Here is a 7,694-nt window from a genome sequence, read left to right as displayed (position 1 = left end):
ATCACAGTTTGATTCGTGCCTTTGTCAATGCCGCGTATGCCCCACATCCTTTATTTTGCACTTCTAGGAAACAATGACCAATTTTGTGGCCCTTTCTTTATTAGCTTCTAAACGAATAGACCAGCAAACTAATGGAACTTCCGTTGGCATGAACCCTCAGATCTCGTTTATCTTCAACAAGCTTATTGTGCATGTTGCTTCCTGGGTATGTCCTCTTTGATGTGCCAGGATAGAACTCGCTTTGTACAATTGGAAAGCTGGTAATAGATGTTGAAATCATTTCTCGGTTGTTTTAACAAAGAATGAATCAAAAATAAAAATGCAAATGGACAAAATGACGCGATGTAAAAGTGAGAAGGAATAGTATTTAACTGAAAATGCCACTTTACGGGGAGAGAAAGAAAAAGGGACTCCTTTGAATATGGTAGCCAACTTTAATGATCATGACATGCATTTTGGACTGAGCGGCCAAATCTATCCAACCAATCTACCCTTTCTTCTTGTTGTTCCTTTTCGTATTTGAAGTTGGCCTCTTTGTGCCAATCATTTGCATCAAATCACAGCTCACCTTCGACCAGTGGTGCCCTGAAAGGTTTTCACCAACCGGACTCTCTCATTTATTTATCTCTACTTAGCATCGCCTTATAGTGCCCATGAGGGTTTTCACCAATAAGACTCTCTCATTTTCATTCATTTTCTCTTCTTTGTTTTCGCCTTTTTGTGCGAGCAACTTGACATTGTTCTACGTTGTGTGACTACTGTTGCTTACTGCGTGTTTCCCTTGGCATTCTTAAGACTATTTGGAAGGTCTTTATTTGGAAGGCTTTAGGAGAGGGCTAGAAAGAAAGGGTGACAATAAGGCTCAAAATAGACTCAAGATGATAGGGTTGTATATTTACAACTCTTGGAATCGACTCTTCATAAAAACATAAAAAAAATTCTGCCCCAGTTTCAGAAACTGGGGAATTTTTATTTTTGATTTGGTTAGACTGAACCCTAGTGTAGAGCTGCCTACGTATCCTTTAAAGGAATCAAGTCAAACGTAGTTCAAACTAACATGAAAGATTTCTTTGTTGTTTTTCTATTCATTTTTCATTTTTCATTTTTATTTTCTCTTTCCATTTCTTCTCTTTTTTTTTATAATCAGATTGTCCTAGCTCTTATCTTTCTGGTGGCATGGATCTTCGATTTTTTTTGACTCTATACTTGATTCCAAAAGAGGGGGGGGGGGGGGTTCAAAGAAAAATAAAACAGGCTCAAAAGGGGTAACGAAGGGTATAAAGTATTTGGGTAGCAGAAAAAGGGCCTCCCAGCCTCAAGAATGCCAAACATTCTATCTCTTCTCAGGTTCGGCATTGATGGACATGACTCTCTTCTTGGTTTTGTCAGTTGTATAGTTTCGTAGTCAATATCTTGTTCGCAACAAATAACTTTTGACAATTTGGAGTCACTTTTTCTTGGTCCTTATCCTGATGTAGAAGGGTGCACTTTAGTACCAGCTAATCATTTTAAATTCCCTGGGATGGACCTTCTTTGGGGATTTGGGTCATCTTCCCGGATATGATCAGATTATGCATGCCATGGCAAAAACCTTTTCGCTGATTAGTCCAACAAAACTTCAAAACTTTCAATTATCCTTAAACCAGTATTCATGACTATTTTGGTTCAATGTGATCTTGACACAGGCTTATCATCAAAGTTTTTCAACCTCTTACTTCTCCTCCACGTGTTTTTTCCTCGATTCAATTCAAGATTGGACAAGCTTTCTAAAATCTAGCCGAAAACTCCGCATGCATGTCATGTCACTAAAATTGGCGTGAAAAGAATTATATATGCAAGAAGAACTAAACACAATGGATTAAAATGACACAAAGAAAAAAGTTGTATTTCATTGATTAAAGGATAGAGAGGCTTGATGACAGGACAAACAAACAACATATGGATCACAACCTCGAAATAATCCGGATGATAGAAATTATGACAAAATAAGTTACCAAGACTCCTTCCCGTCAAGGAAGGGAGTGACTTTCCAATTATCAAGCTCAACATCTTAGCTACGAATTTGCACATCAGCATCAAACAAGATCGTCAACAATTTTGATTCCCTTGCATTCAGTGGACATGTTCTTGACATTTTCCACCAAACCGTCCCCATATTCTTTATCATTGTAAATCATCCGAACAATGCGTGCTTGGTCACGACGTTTAGGGTGCCATTATCTTGGACCACGATCATTCCTTCTTGAATCATCTTTTCTATTTCCTTTTTCAAAGCCCGACAACCCTCAATGCTATGTCCCTGGACATTAGAATGGTACATGCACCGTACAGCAGGGTCAAAACCTTTTGCATATGGATTAGGAACATACCCTTGAAGCGGCTCAATCATGCCACAATGTTTCAACCTTTCAAACAAACTTGTGTAGGATTCTACGATTGGCGTGAAATTGTCCCTCCGCTTATGTTCCCTTTCATACTCTTGTTTTGGACGAGCGTTGTAGAGTGATTGAGAGTTCTGATGTCGCGGATGAAGGTATGTTAGAGTTGGGGCCTGCATATGTTGGCGATTGGATGGTTTGGCAAAAGACTGAGTTCATACTGTGGAGCAACTGAGTATCGTGTATCCGGGGGTTGAGATGCTCCTTTTTGGCCTCTTTTTGCCCGTGATGCCATCATGGCCTCGTCATCTTTCTTCTTTTGGTTAACACAATTATTCCGCCTATTCTGGATTTCTTTGGTGGCTGCTTTGAGAGACGCTTGACTTATAATTCGGCTAGTATTGAGGCTGTTCTCGACCATTTCTCCTATCTTGATTGCATCAGTAAAAGGTGTGCCCATTGCAGCCATCATATTTTGAAAATAATCAGGATCCTGAGCCTGAAGGAAGACAATGATTAACTCATGGTCATCCATGGGTGGTTTAACTCTGGATGCTTGCTCTCTCCACCTAACGGCATACTTCCTGAAGCTTTCAGTCGGCTTTTTCTTCATATTGGATAGGGAATTGCGTCTGGCGCAATATCAATGTTGTACTGAAATTGTTTGACGAAAGTCTGGGCCATGTCGTCCCAAACATGCCAGTGAGAGATATCTTGGTCAATGAACCATTCAGAGGCTACCCCTACCAGACTCTCCCCAAAATAAGCCATCAGCAACTCTTCTTTTCCTCCTGCACCCCTCAGCTGGTTGCAGTACCTTTTCAAGTGGGCGATAGGGTCGCCGTGTCCATCATATTTCTGAAATTTTGGTGTCTTGAACCCTGGGGGTAAATGGATGTGAGGAAACATGCACAGATCACTGAATGAGACACTTTTGTGACCACCTAGTCCTTGTATTTCTTTATGTTCTGCTCAAGACTTTTCATTTTCCTGACCATCTCATCTGGCTCTCCTGTCTTTACAACCTTTTCATTTTCTGCAGGTAACTCATACTGTGGGGTCTGATTGTGTGGAGCCGAACCCTTAAAAGCCATATCTAGAGAGTAGTATTGGCCATCGTAAGCATGAGATAGTGGCTCGATGTTTGGCCTCGTCACAGGATTTGGTGGGGGGATTATATACACAGGCGGACTAGAAACGACGAGAGGTGTGTCCCTAACCGGTGCGGCAGAAGGCTGGGCATTAGAGATACCAGGGACGCTATGGAAGCTGTATTTTGGCACATGCCTTGGTGGTAGAATGTGATCGCTCGTTACAGGGAGTGGTGGTTGAGTAGCCTGGGGTATGGTGGAAGTTCCCTCAGAGGGACCCTGAGGCGGAGGCTGACTAGAGACCCAAGCCAGATACACATACTCAGTTGATGTTTCAATCTTCTTACTTCCTCTAACTCTTGCTCAACCGATTGACCCAGAGGGTCGTCACTAACCAACTTAATTTCATCATTGTTAGCCATCGCTGCCTTCCCCTTAGATCTGGTCAAGTAATGATGTGTTGCCAGTTTCACCACAAACCAACCACCTTAAGCTTACTATATAAGAGGCAACAAACGTGTTAGGGTTAAGCATTTTATAATACGAATCACACGTAACTATGCTATGCTCCTAACATTATCACGTCTCTAACATGCTTTTGGAAGGCTTCATGTTTCATTCCGGCTTATAAGGTCGCTGCTTATTGACACTCTTATTTATTCCTCTCTTCTTTTTTTCCTTTTTTTTGTTTTTTTTACACCTTGCCTTATTTTAGAGCCGTTGAAAAATATTTCGATCGAACCTTTTGGGGGTTGCCTACGTATCATATCGCCGCATGAATCAGATCATTACGTAGTTCAAGGACATGATCCTTTTTTTTCTTAAATTAACAAAACAAAGTTTTCCCCTTTTTTTATGTACAAAAAAAACAACATTTTTTTGGTTCATTTTCAAATTTTCCTAAAACAAAATCTTTTTCATTGATTTTTGATNCAGGATTTGGTGGGGGTATTGTATGCACAGGCGGACCAGACACGACGAGAGGTGTGTTCCTAACCGGTGTGGCAGGAGGCTACGCATTAGAGATACCAGGGACGGTATGGAAGCTGTAGTTTGGCACATACCCTGGTGGTAGAATGTGATTGCTCGTTGCATGGAGCGGTAGTTGAGTAGGGGTGTGCATTCGAATCGGTTTATCGATAAATTGAATCGATTATTTGTTATCGGTTTATCGATTTATCGATTTCGATTTCAATTTCGAATTTTTCCTTATCGAGTTATCGATTTCGATTTCGATTTTGTCCTCTTCGGTTATCGGTTTATCGATAAACCGATAAGATATACTAAAAAGATAAATATATCCTTATTCTATAATACCCTTTCCTCTACCCTAAGTCCCTAACCCTATTATTTTCTGATGAAGTGAACTCCGGCGCTTTTACCCATTATTTCCTTGACGGGAAACCTTTAAGATCTAACTAAAAGTGCAGTCTCACTCATAGAGACTCTTCTTTCCGTGGAGCCACACAAACGTGGAACTGCCTCTTCTGCTCTTGTATCTGAGGTATTGTTTTCATTTTTCAATCTCTTTTTTGGTTTTTTATATAGTAATGATAGTTTCTGTTATTGTATCATATACTTTAGTTTCTTTAAGCCTGTAAGAGTTGTTTTATGGTTTGGTTCTTCTCATGTTAATTGTTAATGAACGATGCAAAGAACAAGTTTGTCTGTATCTTATAAGTTGAACTATTTTAAAAAGTAATTCCATATTCCTGTATAAACACGTGTACTGTTTTTGCAATGGTTTTCTTATATTTTACAATTGCATAAATTTCAAATTCTCTAATTCCATAACGTCCAAATTCTATCTTTAGTACTTCAAGACAAAGCCTTATGCTTGCGATCCTTCAAATTTCAAATTCTCTATTATTTCCTGAGGAAGTGAACTTCAGCGCCGCTTTTTTCTTTCTCCCTCTCTTCCGCGAACTGCAAACCCAACAGATAAAGTGAACTCCGGCATACTCGGGCGACTTCAATAGTACGTTTCTCCCTCTCTCTCTCTCTCTCCGTGCCTTTGTTACAATTTCAAGGCATGTTTATAGCGATATACTTTCCGTGGAATCCCGCAAATTTTCTTATTGGTGTAATCGATAACCGAATCGATAAGCCCCAAAAATCGATAAATCGAAATCGAAAAAATCGAAACCTTACTGAAACGATAACGATAAGCATATGTACAAATCGATAATCGATAAGTAATTATCGATAAGGGTCAAAACCGAATCGATAAATCGAATGCACACCCCTATGGTTGAGTAGCCTGGGGTACGGTGGAAGTTCCCTTCGAGGGACCCTGGGATGGAGGTTGACCGGAAACCCAAGCTTGATATACATCTGACAGTTGTTGTCTCAACTTTCTTATTTCTTCCGACTCTTGCTCAACTGACTGGCCCTGGGGATTTTCACTGAACAACTCGATTTCATCATTGTTATCCATTACCACCGTTCCCTTAGATCTTGTGAAGTAATGATGTGTTGCCAGTTTCATCACAAACCAACCACCTTAAGCTTACCATATAAGAGGCAACAAACGTGTTAGGGTTAAGCATTTTATAAATACGAATCACACGTAACTATCTCCTAACATTATCACGTCTCTAACATGCTTTTGGAAGGCTTCATGTTTCATTCCGGCTTATAAGGTTGCTGCTTATTGACACTCTTATTTATTCCTTTCTTTTTTGCTTTTTTTTTTACACCTCGCCTTATTTTAGAGCTATTGAAAAATATTTCGATCGAACCTTTTAGGGGTTGCCTACGTAACATGTCGCCGCATGAATTAGATCATTACGTAGTTCAGGGGTATCAAGAACAAATAAATAAACTAACTTTTTTTTTGTTTTTACTTATATACAAATTAGAACACGAAAGCTCCTAACAAGGAAAATATTTTTAGATTTTTCTTTGTGGGAATTGTTGAATGAAAGACTTCTAAAGAGTAAGAATATTTTTTTTATTCAAACGAAAGACTTCCAAAGAAGAAGAAAATATTTTTGGATTTTTAATTTATGTCTTTGAATTTTCGAAAATATTTTAGATTCTGAGTTTTCTTTTTAATTTCCGAAAGAAAAACTTCTGAAGAAGAACGAAAATATTTTGGAATTCAAATTCTTTTTCTTTTTTTCAAATTTCGAGAATTGATGTATCAAAGATTAAAGGAAAATATTTTTGGATTTTTGAAAAATTGGGGGCTGGCCCCGATAAAGGTTGCCTACGTATCTCACATCCGGTGAGAATCAAACCCTGCGTAGTTCGGTAGAACCGACTATTTGTTTTCTGATTTTTATGAAAATTAATCTTTACACCTCACTTCAGACTACTTCAAAATTTTAGTAAAAAAGGATTATTTATACTAAACTAGGAGAATGTTTTTTTTTGTTTTTTTTTTGTTTTAATTCCGCTCAACTAATTTTCTAAAGCCAGTCAACAATGCAAGCAAGCCTTCCAAATGATGTAGCAAATAGCACATAAGTGAGCATGATGGTCTCAAAGAGGATACTTGTCCTATACGGACCCGGCCCCCGTGCCAAGCTTCGCTAAGTCAAATATACGTGATGCAAATAAAGCGAACCTACTAGAGATATCCGGCATGCGATTTGTTTTTCTAGGTTTAAATCCTAGTTGAGAATGTATCTAGACTGGTTTACTCGAGCAGACAACTCGAGTCGAGGAGGTTCGGCGTACCAGTAGCATTGCTTTCCGGCTTAGCTGGTGGTGCTCCCCGCCTAAAATATGTGTGACTAAAATCCTTCACCGGGTGACAAGCACCTCGGCTATCTCAAAGAAAGCGGGCTATGACAAGCAAATTCCCAATTTTTAATTTCAAGAAGAATCAGAGGGAGTGCGCGAGAAGACAATTTATATGTACAGTTCAACAATATCAAAGCGGTAAAAAGCAAACAAGTAGCACATTATGCCCAAATAAATCACAGTATATACAAAATTAATAAAGCCAAATAAAAGTCAACATGTACAAGCTCGAATTCTGGTTTTCCCCAGCAAAGTTGCCAGAGCTGTCACACCCCTTTTTCTACCCCCGAAAGATATGTATGTTACGGATTGTGGGTGGGTTAAAGAGTTTTTCCAATTAAAGTGACAAGCTTGAATAGGGATTATTTTGTTTAAAGAGTCGCCACTTGGAATTGATTTTTTGGGTGTTCCAAGTCACCTTTTTATTTGAATCCCTAGTCAAAGAAAGGTTTAACTCTATTATTATCAGTCCGCG

This window comes from Nicotiana attenuata, unplaced genomic scaffold (genome assembly GCF_001879085.1).
Source record: "Nicotiana attenuata strain UT unplaced genomic scaffold, NIATTr2, whole genome shotgun sequence".
Classification (NCBI taxonomy): domain Eukaryota; kingdom Viridiplantae; phylum Streptophyta; class Magnoliopsida; order Solanales; family Solanaceae; genus Nicotiana; species Nicotiana attenuata.
The sequence above is the reverse complement of the archived record's forward strand: the minus strand, read 5'-3'. Positions refer to the sequence as shown.